Raw genomic sequence first — 26,503 nt, forward strand, 5'->3', positions numbered from 1 at the left:
CTAAGTCATCCTATGGATAGGTTCCATGCATGCTAGGAATCTGCATAGTAAGCCCAGTGATACATAAGTGATCTCATTTAATCAGGGAGAATATATTCTCATACTATAGATGAAGATATGCACCACTCAGAGAAATCCAATTAAATTAGCCAAAGATCATGGAACTGGTATGTTAGAGAGGCAGAATTTGAACTCAGTTCTAACTCCAAAGCTCAGGGCTCATTCTACCCTGTCACAACACTTCTCAGTGCATTTGTATCTAGAAAGGTGCTGCCTCTGTAAATGAAATTTTGCCCATATAAATAGATAACTTTTAGCCACTCATAGTTAATATTATTTTTCTCATTAGACTCAGGTTAAACTTGAAAGCCTTCCATTACCTGAGATGAAGCTAGTTATTTCCTCTACTGTTCTGGAGCCAGGCAGCCATGCCTGGTGCTGAACCAAGACTGGTACTTTTCATTTCTAATCATTCAAGAAATTTAATTAGTATCATGGCCTTCATCAGGTGCGCTGTGAATACAGCTGATGTCATCAGAGCTTACTTAATTGGTTTGAAGGAGAAAAAAGTTTTTGTAGTCTGAATATGTCTCCACCGGTATAAGGGTGAAATGCCTCAGGGGTTTGTGGAGCAGGAAAGAAACCAACTTAGAATCTGGATCCTGTGATTAAAGACTTTTTTATAATAGTACCTGGGAAAGGCTTTTGAAAGTGTAATAGCACTGAAATAAAAATAGGTAAGTAAACAAGTGGAAATTTCAACCATCTTTTACAACTTCATTGAGATATATTTATGTACCAAGGCATTCACCCATCGTAAGCATACAATTCAACGATTATTTATAAATTTACGGAGCTAGGCAACTATCGCCACAATCTAATTTTGGGACATTTATGTCACCCCTCAAAATTTCCTCAAGCCTGTCTGCAGTCAGTTCCTTCCCCCACTCTGCCCCTCCCCACACCTTTGCAATCCCAGGCAACCACTGATCTACTTTCTTTGTCTATAAATTTGTCTTTTCTGGACGTTTTATGTAAGTGGAATTGAGCAATGTCCATTCTTTTATGTCTAGCTCCTTTCACTTAGTGTATTTTTGAGGTTCACATCTACATCATAACATGCATCAGTGGTCTATATCTTTTTATTGCTGAGTAGTGTTTCATTGTACAGAGGTACTCCATTTTGCTTATGCTTCCATCACTTGATGGATATTTGGGTTGTTTCCACGTTTTAGTTATTATGAACAATGCTGCTGTGAACATTCATGTACATGTCTTTATGTAGACATGTATTTTCATTTCTATTGGGTGGCTTCTTAGCAGTGAAATTGGTAAGTTTTGTGCTAAGTTTCTGTTTACTTTTTTAATACACTTCCAAACTATGTTCTAAAGTGGCTGTTTCATTTTACATTCCTACTGGCAATACATGAAGGCAACCGCTGATTTTTGAAATTGCTTTAGATGGTAGAATTGAAAGTTTTCAACTTTTTACATTTGGTCTTTGAACTGTAACCTTGAAATAAATTGTGAAGTACTCAGATCACACTGTATACTGTTAAAGAGAAGGAGTGATGGGAAATTAATTGAAATAAATGAAGTTTAGATAAGAGAAGGGATTCGTAGCAAGTAAGTGCTCTCAGGGATAGTATTTTCAGCTTTCAATTGCTAGAAAATTAAATCAACCAATTAAATAAAATAACTCTCCATAAAGATCAGTCAGATTTGCCTTATAGATTGCTCATTTACCCACATTCACTTTGAGATTTATATAACAAAGACATTGGTTTCAATTATTTTATTCTCCTTTCCTTTATCTCCATATCTTGGAGGGAAGGAAAATTTTGGGGGGATTCATCCAGTTTTAGTATTTACTAGGGAAGCTGGATTGACCTCACTTACACATGGGAAGCTCCAAATTGTTACTTTTTGTTTGTGATCTTCAGACAAAACTCCTGATAAGACATAATACCTCACCAAGCTCATGCAGTTAACTCCTGAGCTGCACATTTTGTTTGGGAATAAATTCAGGCTCTCTACTCTACAGTTCATTAGTTCATTCATTTATTCTGGAAAACATTAATATGATCCTTGAAATACTGAGAATACTAAGACATGGGCTGCGTTTTCAAGGAAGAAACAGACATGTCTGCGGTAAAAAGTGTTATAAATGCTCTCATCAAAATAAACACAGATTGGAGGGAGACGTCAGACATGAAGAAGGGAATAGCTTAGAGAAGTCATCACACAAGAGGTAATTCTTGAGTTGCTATGTTAAAGACGAGTAGGTCTTTGCCAGAGAGCCAGGCGTGGGTGAGAGGGCGGTCATTCTAGCTAAACGCTCTAGCGGGAGCAAAGGCCTGGATCAGTTCTCAGCCAAGAGTGTCCTGAGAACTGCAAAACCTTCAGTACGGCTGGAGCACCCAAGGGGCAACTGAGTGGACGAGGCAGGAGACGAAGGCTGGCGAGGGTTTTATTAGTCTTAGGAAATAGACTAAGTTATTCTAGAGAAAATAGGAAGCCACTGTAGGATTTTGTGCTGGATCTGAAATTATAAGATTTGAATTGTCTTCAGTTTATTTTCTATGTAGTAAAGAGGATCATTCAGGGACCCCTTGGGAGATTATTAGAAGCCAGGCTGGAGTCTGAACTAAGGTAGCAGAAGCAGAAGCAGCAAGGAGGCACAAGATACGAGGAATGTTAAGGGGTAGGATGCAGGGTAGGAATGTGGGGTAGATAAACAGTGACGTGAGGCCCATGATAAAACGCAAACTTCTAGGTCCCATCTGCATGATGTTGACTTACAGGTTTGGACTTCAGCCTAGGAATCTTCATTTTAACAAGCGTCTCAGGTGATTCTGCTGCAGCTTGACTGAGGATGCTGATGTGAGAGTGTGAAAACTGACCACACAGAGCCACTGATTCTCGAGCTACTACTGTGGGAACCACGGAAACCAGGGGAGTTCTAGGGACAAAGAGACTGCTCAGTGTCGGATGAGCTTTGCCACTGGTCTTTGCTAAACGGGCCCCTCACTCTGGTCCAGATAGATAGCTTTGAAAAATAAAATTGCAATTCAAGGAAAAATTAAAATTAGTCAGTACAGGCAACTAAATTGGATTAAGGTGTCTTTGCCCACATATCATATTCCAAAGAGGCTAAACTCATCTTAAACAAATTTATATTTCACTACATAGATAAATAACAATATTTCTATGAATTAACTCAATACAAAAACGTTATTGTGCCTTCAGAGTATTCTATCTCTCTATCTCCATGTCTATCGCTCTCTTTCTCTCATCTGTCTGTCTACTTATAAGTAAGATCTCAGTATTGTCTTTTATATACCATAAAATCCAAAGGAGTGGGAACTGCATTTGTCAAAACTCCTGTTATACTTGTGTGCTCATGGAAAACACGTGCAAAATAAATGCTTCGTGATGACGAATCTGCAAATATGTTGATTTACTTGCATATTGTCACAGATGCTGAATATATAATTTGTGTATTATGCCATTTCAAGAGAATGTGGACTGTGCTGTGTTTTGTTGTGCACATTTTTAAATGCAAAAACACCAGAGTACTAAATTAAACATTTTAATTAAGTGCTGTGGCACACTATTAGCAGACCCCAATGTTACATGGCTCAGATAACTGTGTATCAAATAATGTCCTCATTAAATATCTACGTTCATTACCAGCCTGATAGAACATGGTTAGTCTACACCCAATCAATTTGTATTGTGTCCCCAAACCAGAATTATAAATACTGACTAATAAAATCACCTGCATTTACTGCATAATTGTTTCATGCCAGGTACTAAGTGCTAAGTGGTTTACATGAAAGATTTCTTTCAATGTTCACCGTGGCCTTAAATAGTTAGTATTATTATTAGCCCCATTTTACAGATAAGAAAACTGAGTCTTAGAACAGGTAAGTAAGCACGGTCAAGACCACATAACAAGTAATTAAGGAGTAGGGATTTTAACTTAGGTCAAGCTGAATGGGCTCTTAAAATGATCCCCTATTGTTTCTCAAGTTTCCATTCTAGATAAGCAATGGAATAGTGAATTTAATGTGATAGAAAATAAAGAGCAAAATCTAGAATATGGAAAATCCTGCCTCGCAATGGATACTACAAGAATTGCCAACTGGGAATTTATCCTACCTCTCTTTTGGTGGCATCCTGGTCAATGTTTAACATGCTGATCTTCAGGGAAGTAAAAGTCTTGACTTACAGCATTCGCAGATTCCCGTGGTATAAATACTCTCACCAACCTGCCACTACTGAAGGTGGAGTTAGGAAGAGACCATGCCCACAGGTGGCTTCCATGAGCCCCTGAGAGCCGGTTCCAGGATACACTGTGCCCGTTCCCTCCTAAAGATCAAGCTTCTCATGGTTTCTGGACAAGCCCCAGAGACCCTGGACCAAGGAGAAGATACTTACCCTCTTCTGTGGGAGGCACTAGCGTATGGGGAAAGGGTGGCGCTCAACTGTCTACAACAGAGTGCTGGAATGTACATGCCACCGGGCTATTTTTAATTAAAAAGTGATGACAGATGAATATATTCTCTGACTCTGCAGCTAATAACTTCCTGACCTAGACCTCACTTGCTAGAACCATTCCTGAAACCAGACCGCATTAGTCCCTGTGGGGCTTCTATTATTGGCTCCCGTCTCAACAGATGCAGGTCTAACCAAATCCATGTCTAATATAAGTATGCAAATTGAGAGATAAAAGGGAAATTTTTATGTGTTGAATCACAACCCACAGAAGGAGAAGTGGGCATAAGCAGCTGTTTGGAAGAGAGAACACCAAAGGTCATTCTCATAGGGGTCCTAAGCAGCATGGGATTAATTCTGTCTAGCCATCATTCATAGCTCTAACCTTTTGTCTATTCATTTTTTTTTTCAAGCAAACGATATTTCTTTATTACTCTCCCAAGTGAAATCTGGACTGAAGTAATCTTAATAAATGATACATACTTTCTAACGAAAGAAACAGGGTACACTTTGGTTCAAAAGAGTTGTTGATAATGGTAAGGATGCATATTGGAATCAAAGTGCAGGAAGGCACAAACAAAGCAACCAGCTTTTAATGTATTATTGTTTATCCATTTCTCACATGAAATATATTTGCCCGGCTGCCCTGTTACTAAGACAGCATGCATATTGGTTAAAGCATGTGTTTTTGCAGTCAGACACACCTAAAACATTATCTGCTTCCAATATCATTTAATTCTCACTATTAGTATGCCCATTTTACAGCTAGAGAAACTGAGTTACAAGGACGTAAGTGGAAGTTCCTGAATTGAAATGAAAACAGGCCTAATTCTAAGGGGTGAGCCCTTTACCAATGTGCTCTGTCTCTCTTCTCTGCCAGCCACTCTCCTCTCCTCTTACTTCAACGATCACACTCATTTCTTCTCCTTAGAGCTTGCCAAAGCTACTATCTCCACCTGGATCCTTAAACCCACCCAAATTCCAGCTACTCTTTAAGACTCTAATCAAGTCCCAACTGTCCTGTAATGTTTTCTCAGACGATTCTAACTCAGGTAGATATCCCACTCATATTACATGCACTGTCAAGGCACAACTGGCATTGATTTTGCCTTGCCTCAGTTGTTCCCTGTTTTGTGACTTGTTTGGCTTCTTTACTGGCCTAAAATGTAAATTGCCATGGGCAGGAACCATGTGTGGACCTCATAATGCTAAGCCCTAATAGGTGGGTGCTCAAATTTTTTGCAATTAATTAACAATACCGTCGCCACGGGTCTGTTGATGAAATGAAGCTCTGAAATTTCTAGAATTGGAAGGAAGAGTCAATATTTTTGAAGGCTTACCACGTGGTAAACCTTAAGCTAGGCATTTTACACATATGATTTTATTTAAACCTATATGGTTGATTTTGTGACTTCCATTTTACAGATTTTGCAAAAAGGCCCAGAGAGGTTAAGGAATTGGTTAACACCGCATTGTTAGATTGTGGCGGACCGGTCTAGCTCCTAAGCCCACAGCAGACCCCCATGTAGGGCACCGTGCTCAGGTTACTGCAGCTGTGAGCCAGGGCACCTAAACAAACACCACGAGATGGGGACTGTAGCTAGCCCAGAAGGAAAATTCCCAGAAATTCCAAACGGTCCCTTGGTAATAGGTTCTAGGTTCTGCTAACTCTAATACTCAGAAAGTTGTTCTTTGTGTTTATCTTAACTCTCTCCTGCTTCGATTTCATGCCATCCCCCTTTGTTTTGTGAGTCAAGAAATAGAAAACAGCTGGCTACCATTTCCAAGACAGTAAATCTTCTTGCATGAAAAATTCCTATGATATCATCTCAATTTTCTTTCCTGTAGTATAAAATACAGTCACAGACCCCTTAGAGTGAAAGTCATCCTCACTGATAGGCTTTCCTACCCAGACAGAATTAGAGCTGTCAGCAGGGAGCGTGAGTGAGAGCCACCAGCAGGGTTGGCTAATCCATGGACAGATGTTCCCAGATCAAAGATTCATGCTGAAACCAGGCATCAGAGCAAAGAAAGGACGTTCATGGAGGGAAAAAAAACAACGTTGAGAACCAGTTACCTGCCATCACCACTGGCCTCACAATAGACTCGGAGCCGGGATATGGGGTGGGAGGACATAGAAATGAGGCAAGTAGGCCATGGCAGCTACTAATTTGGGGAACCCGGGGATTGGCAGGCGGCCCCCATCCCCTGGCATCTGGGGAACAAGGGCAGCTGCTCAGGAAACATAAAAACACAGTGGAGACCAAAGGAGGGGAGCCTTTCAAATGAGAATGTTAAATGTTTGGAACCCAGTGGCTAAGAAAGACGCTGCCAAATGTCACGCTGAAAACAGGAAAGCTTTCCCGGGTATTGGATGTGCAGGCCACGGAACAATAAAAGGGGAAGCCTGTAAGGAAAATAACAACGCCACGGAAGCCTGCCCGAGCCCGGTGAAATGCCTTCTGCAGTTTTTACAGGAAGCAAAAGAAACAACAGTCCGGCCCGTGGGCTTGTCCGTCTCCCGTGCTGCACCCCCCGCCCCCTGAACTCCGTGTTGGGTCAGGAAGAGCAGTGGTGTGGCCAGCCCCCCGGCCCCCCGCCACCGGAAAGGGATTTCAAGAACAAAGCCTGCGCCATTACCTACAGATCAAAGTTTGCTCTTAGTAACATGTGTGTTGGAGAGGGCAGAGAGAGGAATGCTGCCCCTGCATTCCATTAAAAAGGGATTATGGGCTGTCTGACCAGGTAAGCAGTGTGATCTGTGAACAGAAACTTGTCCCTTGGACGTGGGGCTGTTGCAAAACAAAAGCCTTAAGAGACATAATCAAGCAACCGTTCCCTGCAGCAGGGTGGTAGCACGGTGTCTGTGTGTGTGTGTGTGTGTGTGTGTGCAAGGGCGTGTGCAATATTTTCTGCTGTTGCTAAGATGGTTTCCCCCTTCGCTGGCCTCTCGTCCAATCAAGAGGTAGCGGCTCCTCATTGGTTGCCTAGCTTTATCGAATGACCATGACGAGCTGGAATTGAGCCCACCTCATTGGCTTATTCCTATGGCCCATTGTCAGGGGAGAGCAAATCAGACACCTAATCAATATTTTGTGAAGTGGCACTAGACTCTTAGCTAAATTTGCATTAAATTTCTCCCTGTCTGTGCCTTTGCACTCAGATAAGCATCATATTAACTTCAGGGACAGAGAGAGAGGCGAGCAATCAAACACTGTCATCCTTTAGCCATTTGGGATGTATTCCTGAGTCTAGGCAAAAATCTTGGAATGCCGAACATGTAACAGAGGAATTAGTTATACACACGACGCTAACCTCCCGAGCAGAAACATGTTTAATGAGGCTAGATTAGTGCTGGCCCTTCCAGATGAAAACCTTGAATTCCTCCCTCTCTCTCTCTCCCTCCCTCCCTCCCTCCCTCCTTTCCTTCCTTCCTTCCTTCCTTCCTTCCTTCCTTCCTTCCTTCCTTCCTTCCTTCCTTCCTTCCTCCCTTCCCTTCCCTTCCCTTCCCTTCCCTTCCCTTCCCTCTCCCTCCCTCCCTCCCTCCCTCCCTCCCTTCCTTCCTTCCTTCCTTCCTTCCTTCCTTCCTTCCTTCCTTCCTTCCTTCCTTCCTTCCACGAATATTTATTGAGCACCTACCTGAGTCAGCTTCTATGTTGCCTCTGGATACATCACTATGCCCGGCAGGGAATGTTTCCACACTGGGCCATTCCATAGCAGCGGAGGGCACTAGAGAGCTGGGGTTCATCACATTTCAAACTAGCTGTCTCTCAAAAAGGGGGGTGGGGGGCTCTGATCACTATCCATGGAATGAGACAGAACCAAAATTCCACAGATGAAATGTCTCCTCCTGATGGTGAACACAGATTCTAAAGGAAAAATTGGTCTATTAACCAGTGTTTCCCTAGAATTCTACATAAATCTCAGTTAACATGTGGATAGGTAGTGATCCTGAGGAAGAGAAATAATTGTGAATTCATTTCCTTTCTTTCACTGAGAAAACAGAAGCAACCAGGAAAGACATTCCACAAGCTCTGTACCTGCCTACACTTCGCACTAACCTGCATCTGCACTGTATCCTCTGTGCTCCTTCCTATTATAAGCAATGAGGGTTGTTTCTAGCAATACCAGCCCCTTGCTCAGGAGCCCCACCCCCATTCGCAGACTCAAGGACCTCCTACAATTCTTACCTTGGTCTCTTACATCAACACATTTTCAAATTTCCCCTCTCTTCTGGTCACTTTTACCATCATTAAAAAATGCTGTAATATCCCCTCATCTTAAAAAATAAAGGTAATTATGACAACAAAACCACAACTCTCTATGGACCCAAGGCTGATGTTCAGCTGGCACACAAGGGTACTGCCATGGTGATTGCTAAAACATTGAAATCCTTCTGGTTGTGTTTGGTGAGCACTGCTACCCTGAGGCTCCCAAGTACTCCTCCACACCCGAGCTTTTCCAGCCTAGCCTCTCCCCTGGGACCTCCCGGACATCCCATAACCAGCAACCAAAGGGTTAATGCTGGAATCTGCAGGGCCCTCTGGGACATGCTCCAGACCCACAGCCAGCATCCTCGTGGTTGCTTCACCTGTGCCCATGACAGTCAGTATTCTGATATCATTCCTGCCTAGACCCCATATTTTCTTGTAGTCATTCCCCTCCTTCCCTCTATCTTCCTCTTCTTCAGAGTAAATCCTGAAGCTCTACCTGTGAATCAGATCCAGAATCTAACCACTTACCACCACCTCCCACCACAGCCATTCAAGTCCAAGCCACTGTCATGTTTCCCTTTATCATTACAATGACTATCCGGAGATTTCTCTGCCTTCACCCTTGCCCCCTTGACCAGCTCTTCTCTGTGTATAGGCTGAATTAGTCTCTTTAAGTCAATTTAGTTCACTCTACTCCTCTGGTTGAAGTTTTCCAATGGCTTCCATCTCATCCAGAACAAAATCCAGAGTCTGTGGCTATACCTAGACAAGGAAAGCAGCTCATGGTTGATTAGCCAGGTTCTAGAGTTACTCTACTGTGTGATCATCTTGCAAATGTGTTACTAATCACAAGGAAGACTGGGTGAAAATATGGATGTTTTCTTAAGAAAATCTAAAAATCTAAAGTTGGGACCAACTTAAGTCTTAATGACGGTCAGTTGTGAACTTCAACTTTTTTTCAAAGGGCATTATATTTCCTTAATAGGTATTAAAATAATTTCTTTTTGTCTCCACTGACATCATAAGCTGACATTCAATCATATCTAGTTTTCACTGTTCACAGTAAGCACTCAGAATATCTGTTGAATAAGTGAATGCTTAGGAAATGGACTTCTTATTTCTCACCTGTGACAATGATGACGATAGCCATGAATTGAATATGACTGTGTAAGGTGTGGTATTTTGCATATTTAAATTACGTATTTTCCCCCTCAACACCTTGCTGTCCATTTTAAAGGTGCAGCCGCAGTTTTGTGGCTCAGAAAAGTTGAATGCCTTACTCAAGTCATCAAAGTAAGTAACAGAGATTTAAACAATGGTCCAGGTGGCCTCAATGCCTGTGCTTTTGCTGTAGCCATAGCATGGTGGGCCATGTACATCTGTAACACTTTTGACTTTATAATGCTGTCATCATCATTATCTCAACAAACTCTAACGATCACTGAAAAATGAGAGGATGACACCTCTGTCCTTGGTCTGTGGGTGGGCATGTAGGCTCCAAAGAGGCTCAAGGTCAGGACAGCCCCAGTTGTCTGTCCCCCACCTCTGCCCTGGAATCTCCACTAGTACCTCACACCACCTCATCTATATTTTTCTTAGCTAAGTGAGTAACTTGGATCTATTTACCCTTTGGGTTCTAGAACAGAGTTCCTAGAATCCATAATCTCATAGCTTTTGTGTTTACAAATCACCTTTCTCATGTACCATGCTTTAAAATGACAATTCCCCATCTCCTGGGACATGATGCTGGTTTCTGGAGATGCTCTCAAGCCTATGGGAAACTGAGTCCAATTTACCAACTTTCTGATGTCAAATTTCAATCAGGTATGTGCTTGCAATATGAAAAAATTCTAAACAAACTCAAAAGTATGCACATGCACTTGTAGATTCTGACATAATTCAATAAAGAACAATATTCAGTGTGATGAAAAATCCCCTAGATTTCATGATACTTTTGAGAATCAAGCTTCTATTACTAATCACGACTTACCCCTTATTTGCACCAAAATTGCCCCTTTTTTTCAGTAGCCTCTGAGTCGAATGATTCTTCTGTGGTCCAAGGAAGAGCCAAAGAGGAGAAATCTATCAAGGAAACAGAATGGAGTGAGTGTGTAGCCTCGATCAAAAGAAGACTGATCTTCTAAGTTAGGTAAATACGAAGTTCCAGCCAGCCAAGTGAATCAGGATAACTGTATAGCTATGAACAGATGCATAGCTTCATTTCAATTCTCCAAAGAATAAACCACAAATTCATACAAAGTTCTGCTATGGGGTCAACGATTGGGTAAATGAATGAATGGTCATTAAGTCACTCAACAAGTACACCTGCTGTTTTCAAGTAAGTCACTGTTGTCGGTGTTACCAGGGAAAATCCTTTGTGAGGCTCTCCAAGTTGTATATAAATAGGCACTTCGATTGACCTTGCTTCTAGAGGCGTCAGCACCTGTATACCTGCACATCCTGCTGAAGGAAACCCACCCTAGGACAATTAGGGTTAGAGAAATAATAGTATAGTAACCCAGTCCGTGTAGTACAGTCCACAGAGTTTTGGCACATATAAACACACAATGGTGACTAATGAAAACAGGTAAACCTCTTTTAAATGAATTGCTGAGATTACGGGCTACTTAGAGGAAATATTTTGAGATCAAGATAAGCCCAGGGTTGCACAAGCTCAGTAACCCCAGCTCATGGTCCAGGAACCTAAATATGTGCATTTTTCTTAAAGTATGGTTAATCCTGGGTTGGCTTCCTAAAATTGATCTTGCAGCTGATTGTTCAGAAATCCACTTCCTCAAGATGAGGGGTACCCTCGAGATACAACAGTCAGAAGCTGTCACATCCCCGCAGCTACCAGGCGTGCTTCCAAGTATTTTCCACACGTAATCTGTGGCGGCACATTCCTGAGGGGGACACTAGAGTCACCCTTTCTTCTGAGGCAGGGAAAGTGGTTCTCATTCTTCACCACTACATCCTTGCTGAGTGTACAAAGGATTCTTGTACAAAGTAAAAAACCTGCATCAACAGTCTCACAAATGGGAACGCTTCTAGGGACTGGAAAAAAAGTGAGCGGTCATGACACCAAGAACCAAGGACACTACACTGGGGACCTACCAACTCACACGATTCAGGGCAGAGGGGGCACGGCAGGTCGGTCCCCTTGGCACCTCGTGGAGCCCGCAGCGCTCTGCAGAGAACAGTTTGAAGACCACGGACATCGCCGCTGCCTACCTCCTTGTTTCACACAGACCAAGACAGACAAAACTTTTGGCTTCTCCAAAATCACAGAAGCAACTACTGCTGAGCCGGAACTACCTTCCTGATTTCCAAGACGGCCACCTTTCCTCGTCCCAGACTCCTCTCAATTTCAGAGCCTACTGCAGCCTCCTTACAGCAAAATTTCCTCTCTATTTCAGGCAACCAGAACAGGCCAGGTTGGGTCTGAGCCACGCAAAGCCATTTGTCAGTGCCAGTCTCCCACTAGGCAGTGCCAACCCCAGCATTGGTCCAGGGCCCTAGCACTTATGCTCTTGTAATTAAGGAGCTGACGTACATAAACAAACTGTAACTTAAGCGCGACGTGGTCAGTGTTGCAAGAGCCCAAACGTGGGTGGGTGCTGACTCATAAGGTAAGACGGAGCCAGTTTACAGATTTCCAGCCTTGTCTGTCTCTGGTGACAGGTACATAAGTATTGCAATTGCTACACGCAGGGTTTTTGTAACCCTTAGTCCCAAATATTCCTCAACCCCGTAGCAAGTTTAACAAACTCATTCTATCCCATTTTGGTAGGTGGGACTGTTTGTGTGCCAGTGGGTTGGAGTTATTTTCAGATTTGAGTCAGGGCTTGATTGCTCAGTGGGATATGCCAGGGGAGTATGGTGAGAAAACCCTTTGTGGCTCTTTGTGGGACACCACGACAACCTTATTGGCCAAGAATAGGTATGACTTTATCAGCTCTTTTCTTGGGACAGACACCATTCCCAAGAGGCCACACCCAGACAGGATCTGAAAGCGAGATCTGAAAAATCTGCAGCAGCAGTAAGCAGCAACATAATCTGAGATGCATGCCGAATTCTCTGCACTGCAATCTGCTTGTGGTCGTTTTGTTGAACTAAGAAGTTGTGTTTCTCTCTTTGTGAAACAATCCAGAGCCTTGCTGTTCAAATTATAGTTCAGCGCATCAGCATCACCTGGAAGCTGGTTAGGTAGGCAGAATCCCAAACTTCATAGAGTCAGACTCACTTAATCAGAATTTGCATTTTAACAAGGTTCTCAGATGATTTGAGTGCACATTAAATTTGAGAAGCTCTGATCTAGAGATTAAGACCCCGGCTCTCTGGCTTCACTGTTAGATCCATCTATAAAATTTCAGTTAGTGGACCACCTTGGTTTGGGGCATTTAAATGGAGATGGAAAACATCCCAATAAAATCCAAAGCTTCTTTAAAGGGAATTCTCTTTTTTCCCCAACAGGTTTATCACCTTCACTTTTTTCCCCTAAAAGCTACTGGAGAATAATTTTCTTTGTATCACTGGTGAGGATTTGAATGCCGTACATTGTGGACTGTGATAACTGCTAGTAAATATGTTTAGCATTAAAGAATCTCTCCCTCACTTCTAGATATCCAACTGGCCACCAAGTCCTTTTGATTTTACCTTCCAAATGATTGCCTACTCTGAATTCTCCCTTTTGTCCTCACTGCCCTGCCTTAGAGCAGGCCCTTATCGTCTATGATGTAGATATTAAAATAGTTTTCAGCTGCATAACTGGCCTCCCTAAGTCATGTTTTGCTCTCATCCAATGCATCCTCCAAACTGTCATCAAAAAGAACACTCTCAAAGGTAAATCTGGTAATATCATCTTCCTGTTTAAAGTTCTCCAATGATATCTGATAAAGTTGATACCTTCAAGTATGTCATGCAAGGTCTTTGGTCATGCTTTTTTCTTCCTGCTCAATCCCATTTCTTCCACTTTTTAATTTTTATTCCAAGCTACCAACACATATGCTCCATGCTCCCCCCTTTTCTCAGGCTGCCTCTTTGCTGGAAATACTTTTTTGCCTTTCTCTCCCAGATAAACCTCTTCTTTTAAGACTATGTCATTCTCATTCTTTCTACCCCATCTGTGAAGCTCTTCTTGACCATGACTCTGTACCAGTGAGGTAGATTCAATCATCCTCAGAGCCTGATAGTACTTCTCTATTAGCAGTGCTTTCAGCAAACTGTAGTGTTTGTAAACATATCTCTGTCCTTGCACTAGTCTATGAGTTCTTGGGGCCAGGAACCATGTCATGTGTTTCTTTTTTATCTTCAGTATCAAGTACCATTGCTACCATAGAATAGGCACTTAATAAATATTGGTGAGTTAAATAACTAAATGAATATAGTCACTGTGCAAAATAGCCTTTGTGTTACTTCTGGGAACTGTGAAAAATACACAGCAATTGCAGATGTAGTGGAAATATTGTCAAAGGATTAATCTTTGAGTTCCTCTGATAATGGATTTTTAAGGAGTTGGACTGATGTTAAGGGTGAAAATTACCTATGTGAGCTCTGCCACTATCCTAAATGGAAACAATCTACCTCAAATCATTTACTAAACACCTGATTCCCTGTGACACTTAAGGAACAGCAGAATGGCAGCTTCAAGGTACAACCAAGCCATGCCTTCTAGGGACTTAAGGTCTAAGACATGGATACCAGCAACTCTTCCAGATGGTCCTAAAACTCTTTCTCCAGGGGCCTGATGGTGCCATCAAAAAGGGAGAAAGACAAGAGGTCAGTTCAGTTGGAGAAAACAGCTCTAGAAATTGGGTCTCGGCCTAGCCCCACACTGAGGTTCCCCAAATCCTTTGCTTCAAGCTCAGCTCAAGGGCCTCTAAGTTCTTTCTCAGAGGGCAAACCACACTCGCACTCTGTCTCCCACCTCACTTTCCCTTTCCCTGTTCCTGAGGCTCAGAACCCACCTTATACCTCAGTTTCTGTTGATGAAAACAGTACTAATAATGATGATGTTATTTCACATTAATGCAACCTCACTATGTGCCAGGTACAGTTCTGGGTACTTTACACATAATTACAGGTTCAATCTGCACAACACATTGCTTTGCTAGGTACCAAATTATCCACATTTTACAGATGAGAAAAATGAGGCACACACAAGTTTCTGCTTGCTGTCTGCTTTTTGGTTATGCTGTGTCTGATTGCTACAGACTCCAGGCTGCTAACTGCTGTGGGTTGCCTTATCCTTCGGATGTTATGCCCTGAATGTTTGCAGCTAATTCTGCCCACCCCATCCCCAGCCCCACGCCCTATGCCCCATGCCACCCCTGAGGCTGGCCATCCTATTATGGACTCACCTGCTCATTCTAGCCCTGTCCTGAATAGGAAGGAAAAGATAACTTAAGCTCATTTGTTCTCTATTTACTATGGATACTTAACTAGTGCCGACAGAAAGAATTAAACTCAGGGTATGTAATATGAGTAAAAGTTCTGGTGGTGACAGACACCCACACTATGTAATACCTGAATTAGGACTGGAGGAAAGATGAGGCACTGTTTTAAAGAATGTGTCATTTTGTAGAATACTCCTAGACATCCAGACTCCATAAACTCTCTCTGTAATAAAACACAGGATGTCCATTAACAAACTGAAGTATCTACACAGGACTAGAAACAAACCATCACTGCTCCATTGCTGGGGAGAGAGAACCCGTGGAAACACCAGACTCAGGATTTTATGCGTCCCTAACGGGCCTTTTCGATGAACTGCACACTCAATCACTCTCACATTTGCATAGTTCAGATAATAACAGCTCTCTGTTTCATTCTCAGTGTTGAGGTCAATGTCAGAAAAAACTCTGTTAGCAACGATTCCCCGTGTCAGTCAGCTCTGGGATCAGGTAGGACAGACAACGTGGAGAAGTGGCAACTGAAACCATCTCCTGTGCTGGGCTTGGAATTCTAAAGCACACTGCATTTCCAGACACACATATGGTAGGCTCGAGATAGTGGCTCACAGCAGTGTCCTCTGGGGAACTTTGAGAAATACAGGTTAGATTTCATTGCCCTATACCATTCCTCTAAATCAGAATTACCCACATATGACCTGAGTATCCATATATATAAAAAGCTAGAAGGCATATCACTGATTAAGAAATACTGCTAGAATTATCATCTTGGAAGAGCAAGAAATGCTAATAGTATATATATTATGCTCCAGTAATATCAGGAAATGTAAATGAGATGCTGATAAACTAAACAAAAAGAATTAGGAACACAGGGAGTGTCTTTAAATATAGAAGAAATCCGATCATGTTGAAATAGGCTCTGCAAAACCTCATAAATAAGGAATGCTACTCAAAGATACCTAATCTGTAAAAAGAGGGAGAACTGAATGTTTAACTGGCTCTCACCTAAGAGAAACATGTATTAAAAGTTCCTAAGTAATAAGAGATTAAGTAGGAATTAGGGGTATGAATATGAGTTTTAGAAAAGATTCTTGGCAAGATTTTTGATTGTAGACCATCAATTATCTGGTACATTTAAGTGGTCATATAATTTACAGCTATTTGATGAACACCACTTGAAGAGGGACATAGTCAACTACCTACTCTATAAAAGTAAGTTGATCTTTGGACTGTAAGTGTCCAAACCCACACTGGTGAATTTTCAGAAGTCACCACATTGATCAAATCTTTCTTCCCGTTGCTGCCCCACTGTTGGTGACAGCAGTGGCCTGAATTGGGGACATCATCCGAGACAAAGCTCTGGTCATGTGACGGAATGTGCAGGTCTTACCCAAGCAGGACCCACATGGAACTGCTGGAGCTTTGGGTCCTTTTAAACCAAGACGGGTCATAAAAAGAAATGAAAAGATGTCTTCTGCAGGCTTAATTAAGGAAGCTAATTCTAGACCCCATCACAGGCCCATTAACCTTTCTCTGTTCCTAAAATATCTTATGTAATGTCAAAAAGAAGCAAAGATGGGAAAAGGAGCAGTGTAATTAAACCTACTTAACCTTAAAATGGAAATGTGTCAGGGGATAGAAACAATTGGTAGGAAGCTCCTAACCTGTATTTATGACCCCAAAACCCAGAACCCATATGCCTCATTTTGCTGCACTCTTTTCACGTTTTCACGGCTGTGGTGTTGGACAATTGGGCTGGCTGATTTACTTAGCATGTCTGACCTGAACCATGAGAAGACAGTTCTGAAAATGCTGGAAGGGTAGCACTGACCCGGTACAGGGAACAAATAAATTGCTGGTTTCTATAAAGATTTCTTGCCACATGGACTATTTCTAATGTTTTCCAAGGGGATGTTTTCCCTGACCCAGGAATACCTGGGCACTGACTTCCCTGTCCCCCCATCCTGTGAGAATGTCACCTGGCTGTGGCTGAGTTTGGTTCAAGATCCAGAAGAAACGGATGGACTATTACCTTCAATGAAAGCACTCTGATCAGTGTGAATCCGTCCGGAATGACAATGTGAGGCTGAGTATGAAAGGGCAAGGGCATAGCAAGAATCTGGCCGCCTTGCGACTCCCTCAAAACCTCGTGCAGGGAGTGTTACCAGTAGCTTCCTGCCCCAGGAGCCATCTCGGGGCCAGGGAACCATCTGGTTGCAGTCTGTTCTGCTGAGTCGCCTCATTTCCTCAAAGTCTTGTGTCCTGGGCTATACCGGTTAGGGTGGGAGCATTTCCCACCAATCTGAAGCCTATCAGAAATGCTGCAAGTTCCCTAAATTAACAGAAGCAATCGGGTCTCTATTAAAAACAATGAGATTATGCACACTGCAGATAGTTCGCGATGACTTTGTATTCCCCAGGGGCCTCTCAGTGCAACCTTTAATATTAGGATTGACATAAAATATGACAGTGGTCCCCAACCTTTTTGACACCAGGGACTGGCTTCTTAGAAGACCATTTTTCCACGGGGAGGAGGTTGTTGCAGAGTGGCAATGCAAGCAATGGGGAGTGGCGGTAAATTCAGATGAAGTGTATAGCTAGCTCACTGCTGCTCACCTCCTGCTGTGTGGCACCACCCCCGTCCCTGTTTCCTAAGTTTCATGGATGACAATTTTTCCATGGACTTGGGAGCAAGAGGAAGTGGAGAGGGGTGGCTTCAGATCTCTGCAGCCCAGTCCCTAACAGGCCACAGAGCAGACGGATACCAGTACTCCTGGGGGTTGGGACCTCAGAAATACAGGACACCTGTGTTTTTATCTGCTAAACCTGGCAACTCCACCTAATATTTGATGGGTAATCGCCACCCATCGCCATAAAACAGAGAGGACCTGGAAGTAGCTCTACAGCCTCATTTTACAGATGAGGAAACAGAGACCCAGAGCTGCTTTTTTGACGGGAGTGGAAGGGCTGCTTGTCCTTCCTTGAGTCTCACAGCTAGTTAGAGCAGCACTTGGACCTGGATCCAGCCAGGTTTCTACCCATTTTTATCTCCACTACTCATGCTGCTTCTCTAATAAATGTGGAAATTTGTTTTGCTGTTGTGTTTCTTAACTAGGCTTTCCAAAAATCTTTCCCAAAATCTGAAATTTCTTGAGCATTACCCTGTTCAAGTCTCCATGGTAAATGCTGTGCTTAGGCAAAAAGAAGCAACATGATCTGCCCTGACGTGTATAGCTTTTATAGTTTTAGTTAGTGTAAGTGCTAAAGAAAATAAAAATTGAAAAAAAAAACTTAACACTGGCAAAGGCCAAAGGATAATATCTTCAAATCTAAACGTAAAGATGTTCTTTTCATGTACTATTGAAACTATTTGGCCACTGTACCCCTCCATCCCCGTTAATGGCGCACGCTGGTATTCCAGGAAAAGGGTCACAAATGCAGTGCAGCCTTAACCAATTGTTAGATCTCACTGTTCTACAGAATCAGCTGTGAAAGATTATTCCACTTTCCATCTAAATCCAGCTGGAACATGCCTCATACCTTTAGTCACTATCCCTCCGGAACCTTCTCTTACAAACTTTTCCTAGGAGAAGCCATGGTATGAAAATTCGATGTATAGGTGAGTCTCCCACTCACAAAGTCATGGATGGCAGGAACAGCCTTGGCTATATTCAAGATTAACTATTTCTTCTCTTACCATCACATGCTGTGTGAACTCTGTGTGTTCTAGTGCCTTTCTTATTCACAATGAGACTTCTTCAGGTCTTTCTCAGAAATAACTGACATTGCCCCTCTTTATAAAATTATAGTCTTAGACTTTGAAATAACATAGACATCACATAACTAATATAAATTAGTCCAATCTACAGGTTTTGCAACGCTAATTTTTTTGGAGGGGGGCATAGTCTTGTTCTGTTGCCCCAGCTAGAATGTAGTGTTATCATCATAGCTCGCTGCAACCTCAAACTCCTGGGCTCAAGCAATTCTCCCGCCTCAGCCTCCAGCCTCAGCTGAGACTACAGGTGTGTGCCACTAATTTTTTCTATTTTTCGTAAAGACAGGGTCTTGCACTTCTTGCTCAGGCTTGTCTCAAACACCTGACCTCAAGTGATCCTCCTGCTTCAGCCTACCAGAGTGCTAGGATTGCAAGCATGAGTCACCATGCCCAGCACAACACTAATATTAATCCACTTGGAAATCAAGCTTTAATTCATGCCTTTAAATGAAGAATTCATATTTTCCAAATGACCCATGTTATAGAGTGAATTGTGTCCTCCATCTCCAAATGCATATGTTATAGCCCAAACCCCCAATGTGACTATATTTGAAGATAGGGCCTTTAAAGAGATAATTAAAGTTAAATGAAGTTGTAATGGTGGTGTCCTAGTCCAATAGGAGTGGTGTGGTGTCCTTATAAGAAGGAAAAGTGACAATAAGGATGTGTGTGCATAGAGAGAAAACCACGTGAAGATACAGCGAGAGGGTAGGCGCCCGCAAGCCAAGGAGAGAGGCCCTGTAGGAATCCAACCCCACCAGCACCTTGATCTTGGACTTCCCATCCCCCAGAATCATGAAAAAATGAATGTCTGTTGTTTATGCCATCTGTCTGTGGTGCTTCTTTATGGTGGCTCTAACAGGTTAATATACTACTACTATGAGTAGCAGCTAAATAATTACTGGAATGCAAGATAAATGAAAGCAAAGTTCTAGGTGGTTCACTGAAGTAGTGACGCCTCATATAGTGCCCAGCACATAACTGGTGCTGAATAAGTAGCTGACAAAAAGAAGAATTAATAAATAAATTTAGACCTATCCCCCACAAACTATATTATCCATAAAAGGTCACCACAGTATGAGGCTGGAAACAAAACAGGGCCTTTGGAGTCGGGCAGACTGGTTTCATTCTTGACCCCCTGTTACCTTGGGGAAGTTTCCTCATCATTCTGGGCCTTGGTTCCTCATCTGTAAATTGGCAACAGTGATGTTCGTATCATTTAGTTTTTGTGCAGATTAATTGATGCAATGAGCCTGGCAAGTGTGAAGTGATAGCCACTAGGGCAATATGTGAATAATGATGAACTTCATTCATTCATTCATTTATTCATTCAAATATTCATTCACTGATATTGTTCTATATGCATTGGCATTGTTCCTGCCATTGACGTTAAAATCGGTCATAAGACAGTCTCTTAGCTCGTGTGTGCCTTGCCTTCTAGAGAATGGAGCCCAAAATAACAGTAGACAACAAAATAATTTCAGAGAATGGTAAATGCCACAAAGACAATTAAGCAGAGCAATAAGATAACCACTGTGGATGACAGTGTCTGTGCAAGGGGGTTGAGGGAGGAAGTCTCTGGAAGAAGGTGACATTGGAGGCTGAGTCCTAAACAGTGAGAAGTCAGTCAGCCCAGAGGGTGTCTAGGGGAAGAGCATTCCAGAGAGAACAGCTAGCACAAAAGCCCTAACGAAGGAATGACCTCAGCATATTCAAGGAACAGAAAGAAAGCTGGTGTGGCTGCAGGATTAGAGCAGAGTGGAGAGAGGTACAAGATGAGGTCCCAGAAATGAGCTGGAGCCAAATCATTTAAGGACTTACAGGCCAGTGTGAAGGGTTTGCTGTTTTTCTAGATGCAGTGGGAAACTATTGTTGGGTTTGAGCAGCAAAGTGGCATGATCTGATTTACATTAAAAACAATGTTCTGCCACAACAAGGAGAGGTGGCAGACAAGCATATATGGAATCAGGAGCCGGGTCAGGAGTCCTGTCCAGTGGCCCAGGAGGGAGAGGATGGCTTGGCCCAGGGTGGTGGTGGGGACGGGCAGTGGAGGAAGGCGTTGGCCATGGAGCCAGGTGGACAGGACCTCTGATAGGTTGAACATGAGCAGAAAAAGAATGAGAGGGTCAAGGATGACTTCCAAAGCCTCAACTTAAGGAACTGCGTGGGGTGATGCCCTCTATGGTGATCGGGTTGGGGGTGGGAGGAGGTGGGAGGATCAGCAGACATGATACGAACCCTGACTTTGTCTCCATCGGCCAGGTGGGTGCAAAAACCTTCTTGGTGTAGTCAGCAGAAACCTGTCTCTTGGGGAAAATCACTGGGGGTTGGTCATCAATATTTCAGATTAATTGTTAATTCATTATTTATTGCTAAGTATCTCAGTCTAAATGACTGTATGAAAAATGATCTGGTTGAAGCTTGGGTTTTTCACTGGACTCCCAGGCTCTGGTTTTCCATCCTATGGAATGAAGCTGTCTTGAGTGATGATTTTTAAGTCATTTTCCAACTGGCCCACATCATCCACCCCCACTCTGAAGAAGCAAAACCAAAACAGGAGCGTCTCCTAAGAGCTACAAGGGTGCAAGGACAGCCAACAGCCAATATCTGGACACTCTGCTCGTTGTGCAGAATCAGATTTCTCACTCTCCCTTGTTTCCTCCTTGCTGCTTGGCTCCTTCCTCTCCCAGGCATCGTCTCGTTCACGTAGGGTTCATGTGGCTGCCATTGGCTGGCTTTAATTAGTGCGTGGGGACCGAGCATCATTACCATGTCGGTGGTGTTAAATTTCAATATACTCAAATACCATGAGCTGAAGTTACAGCTCATGACAGCCGCAGGAAGCTAGCCTTGAACTACGCTGGGAGATAATTAAAGCAGGCGGGAGCAGAGATTGTTCATAGTGGCCTCTCCTGCACTCCGACCCTACCAGCCTCTTTCAATGTCATGTCTCTCTCTCTTTGTCTTATTCATTTTCTCTCCAGTAAAGGCTGTTCCGAAGCAGGCACCTCACAAGGATGACAATGCTGTGAGCAAGAAAAGAAAGCAAGTAGATATAAGAAATATTTGTCCTGAGAAGCTTCCTCTGTTGGGTTTTAAATCACTGTGAAATAAAACCAGAGGGAATTACTTAGAGCAGCAGCAAGTGTGGCTTTCTGGCTCAAAGGCATCATTAGGCCTTCTGCTGTGTCTACATGAGGGTGAGCAGAGTGGCCTTTGCATTGTACTAAAGAGAGAGAAGAAAGGCACAGATAGTAGCTAAACCAAAATCACTGATAAAATAGCTTTGGAATTAACTTAGGCAGAAAGTGTCAATCATAGGCAGTCACCAAACATACTATTTGTCGCAATCTGCAACCCACCCACCCCTAACCACCACTGGCACTGAGGCTGAAGTTAAGTGCACAGAGTTTTGATTGGCAAACAGGAAGCTTGCCTCTATGTGGTTTGGATATATCAATTAGCCTTGTCCGAAATTGAGGTAAGACTGATTCTAGCAGATGCTATCTATCATGGGAGCTATGGATACAGAAAGGCAAGTAGCTGCCTTAGCATCTAACCCCAGAGCAGAGAAATTGGGACACTGGCCTGAACCACATGGACTTCCCCACTTCCAGGTTTCAGCAGTTTTAGGCAAAAGTAAGTTCGAAGAAGGAAGTCAAGCGGATGTGGTGATAGAGAAGAAATAAGGGGTGGGGGTGTCCAGGAAAGGCCCCTGTGAGAAGGTTACATGGCAGATGAAGCATGAAACATGAGGAGCAGCCAGGCTGAGAGCCAGAGAGGGAAAGGAAACAACAGATGCAAAGCTCCTGGGCTTGGAAACAGTGTGGAGTGTTCTAGAAACTGTCACAAAGCCAGGGAGGGCTGAGTAACCGTGACAAGGGGGGACAGGCACATGCAAGGAGGTTGGTGAGTGAAGCAGGTGGGCAGAAGCCAGATCACACCTGGTGTTTAAGGCAGGGCAATAAGGAGTTTAAATGTTTTCTAAGTAGAATTAGAAGTCATTAAACCATTTTATCAGGGAAAGACATGAACTGGTTTTGTTTCCTGTTTTAGAGACCACTCTGGGTACTCTCTGGCGAGTGGCACGTGGGGCTGAGGAGAGGTGGCAGCAAGGAGACCAGTGGGGCAGCCGCTGCAGCAATGTGGGCAGCAGGGAAGATGACTTGCGTGGGGATGGTGGGAAGAGGAGGTGAGAAGGAGAAAGCCATTATCACTGCAATGTAGATGTAGCGTCAACAAGAGTTGCTCATAGGCAGGATATTGGGAAGCAGACATTGGAGGTGACTCCTAAGTTTCTGGCCTGAGCCCACGAGTGGGTGGTGGTGCCTTTCTCCTTTGGGGGTAGGACCAGGGAGGACGAAGGTTGGGTTCAATGCCAAAGAGTTTGTGAGCAGGAGAAAATCAAGAGTTCTATGCTGGGCATCTAAACACTGGGATTCCTATGAGGCATCTGACCTATAGTTAGCTACATAGTTAAATATATGAATCTGGATGTCAGAGAGGACAGTGATGAAGATATAAGTGTGGGAGAGTCATCACAGGGATTGGTGTATGTCATTGGGCCAGATGAGCTCCCTTGAGCTCCCCTGAAGTGACAGCTACTAGGGCAATATGTGAATAATGATGAACTTCATTCATTCGTTCAAATATTCATTCACTGACATTGTTCTATATGCACTGGCATTGTTCCTGCCATTGAGGTTAAAATGGGTCATAAGATAGCTCATGTGTGCCTTGCCTTCTAGAGAATGGAGCCCAAAATAACAATAGACAACAAAATAATAAGAGTGATGAGAGAGGCAAGAGGAGGACCCACAGGTCAAATAGGGGAAGAGGTCACCTTCGTGATAGGAGGGAAGAGTGACTCAGACAGGGAACCAACCCAGGACGATTGGAACCGCCCGAGAGAGACAGCCAGAGAGAATGTGTCTCCACCCCAGGGCCTGCTTCCTGCTTAGGAAACCACAGCGGGTCCCAGCGAGGATTAAGTGAACTAATATGTAGGAAAGCAGTTAGCGAACCACAACTTATTATTATATCTAACAAGTGGTGGAATCGCCTTCTTAGCTGATCTCTGTGTTTACTGCTTTTCCTCTCACTGAGGGGCAAACTCCTGAAGGCAAAGATGCTCATTTGCTCACTGATGTCTCTCAAGCACCTAGAACACGTTAAGTGTTTATTGGCCAATGGATCAATTGTGATTTTTACTGTGTTTAAGAGCATAAGTGAGCAGTGCCTGCTTTAGGTCGGCTTCTGGCAGACCGTTGCTCAGTCCTGCCGCTCCCTGCAGTTTCACACTTGCAGGGCACATGTCAGGGCTCTCTCATCCTGGCGAGATCATGCGGCAGAACCTCTTTTTCTCAAATCGATATGAAGGAAATAGACGCTCACCTGTGCAGGGTGGGCTTCCCCCCCCCTACACACACACCTTAGCGTGGCCAAGAAAATTCAAAATCACACACAAGAGTGGGAGAACTCACTTGAACTAAAAGGAAACAAAGATTTAACTGAAATTCTTGCAAGAGAGCTGGACTTCAGCATATTTCTCTGCGGGAAACATCAAGAAGGCAGACCATCAATCAGAGCAGAGCAAATGTTACTGGAGAATTTTGTGAGAAGAAAAGAAAAATGAATTTTCTTGCTTTTTCCTCTATCAAGTTGTTCCTGCCTATTTTTCAAAGAAGCTTTTTCTTTGCTTTTATCTGTTAAAGCCAAATACAGCCTGAAGAAAAAAAAAGTGAAATATCCTTTCACTTATAGTAAAAATCCACTCTTCCTTCTCATAAGACCTCTAAACTTTCTTCTCCATCTAAGTGACTTTCAGGGAAGCTGAGGCAAAAAAAAAAAAAAAAAAAAGATTAATCTTTATTTCAGAAGGTGAAGAGGTTTAGAGCTTAAGCCATCTCAGCCGACAAAGCAGACTGTGCTATCAAAACTTAACTTTGGGAGGATACACACCACCCTCCTCCCCATCGAACATAAACCCCCATGACAGTGTCCAACATCTGAAAGGTCTAGAATGAGATCTATAAGTGAAATTAACATGGCATATGTGAATGCCGCCCAGATTTTTTAATCAAAGAGAATTGGGTTCTAATCCTGACTTGTTGGCTGTAGAATCTTGGACAAATTATCCCTCTATGTCCTTTTTTATCTTGAAAATGGATTGATATCGCTTACTTTGTTTAGCTGTTATAAGGTTTAGAACCAAAACACAAAGCTCTGGGACTCCACATGGCAGAGGATAAAGGCTGAGAAACAGGAAACACGAATGCCTGCTTGCTATTCTACCATGGCTGAAAGGATTCACAGAACCAAAAACAGAGAAGCACAGTGATAACAACAGATCATACTTTCGAGGTCTTACTATGTGATAGACACGATTTGAAAGAAGTATACGCATAAAAGTTAAGACATTTTTCTGACGTTGCCCAGGAGGCTGTGGTGGAGTTGGAATCCATACCCAGGCATTGGACTCCAGAGTTCCTGCTCCTCTCCTCTGCAACCTACTGCCTCGTAGGGAGAGAGATAAAAGCAGGTGGACACCAGCACACTTGGGTTCTAGTTTTCATCTCCCACAGATTTAATTCTTTGGCCCTGAGAGTCATCCAATTTCTCTGACCCTCAATCTTCTCAACTTAAAATGAGGACACTGGACACTATTAGATGGCTAAGGTTGTATCTCTTCTGCAATCTTGTGGGCCTGTGATTTATGCTTGTTTTAATCAACTAAGGGCATCCAGCTTTTCAAAACTGGTGAGTCACTTGGCTGATAGAACAGAAACCATGAAAGTCTGTAAGATGGACCAAGGTTGTATTAAAAAAAATAAAAGCAACAGTGGTTCTATCTTGAACCCCCATACATGAAAGGAAATGGCATTTTTCAGAGACAACAATGAAAAATTCCAAGAGTCCTTCTCCCTCTCATAGCCTTGATGGAGTTTCCTGCTGTACTCAGACATGAAATGTTTTGCATTATAGACAGCAAGAAAATGTGATGGACTCGAGGAGGTAACAGCCCACTCAATACCAGTCACGACAGCACCTGTGGCACCTGTAGGGAAACAGGGCCCCTGCTACCCAGAAAACAGAGCCTCCGTGGGGCAAAGCCAGGGCCGGAAGCACTGGCATGCTGATCTTGTCTCCTGACTTTTCTGTCTCATAGAATCAAGTCAGAATCAAACAGCAGATTTCGTGATCCAACATGATGAGGCATCAGATTTTCAGGTATGGAATGACGGTGTTCCCTGCTTCTACAGCAATGATTAAGTTCCATCCGAAATGGCTGACAGAAAAGCCCTGTCGTGGCTTCAGTCTAAATTGTTGAAGCATCAGAATTATATGGCGCTTTTATTATCTTGTGGAATGCATGTCCCTGGGGTCCTCCTTTGAGCTCAACTAAAATGACAGTTTAATTCTCAGTAAATGAGTGCTAATTAAAATGCTGGGGGAAAGACTGTCATAATTGAATAATGAGAATAATGCAGCATACATTTGTTTAAAGGTTCCTGTAAGCTGAATTTAGGGATCAAAAAAATGGTCTCTAGGAACTCACAGGCAAAAGCAACTCTCTGAAAAGGCTTTAATACTCAGCACGTGTG

General features: G+C 43.1%; 1 long non-coding RNA gene across 2 annotated transcripts in view; it reads right to left on the minus strand.

The window, feature by feature from the left end:
- The window catches only part of LOC105885175 (uncharacterized), a 434,201-nt gene that overhangs the window by 290,399 nt on the left and 117,299 nt on the right, over positions 1–26,503 (minus strand). For both annotated transcript variants that reach the window (XR_012919005.1, XR_012919004.1), the window contains exon 3: positions 10,705–10,796. This is a non-coding gene — a long non-coding RNA (uncharacterized LOC105885175). The remainder of the gene's footprint in view (positions 1–10,704; positions 10,797–26,503) is intronic.

This window comes from Microcebus murinus, chromosome 4 (genome assembly GCF_040939455.1).
Source record: "Microcebus murinus isolate Inina chromosome 4, M.murinus_Inina_mat1.0, whole genome shotgun sequence".
NCBI lineage: Eukaryota > Metazoa > Chordata > Mammalia > Primates > Cheirogaleidae > Microcebus > Microcebus murinus.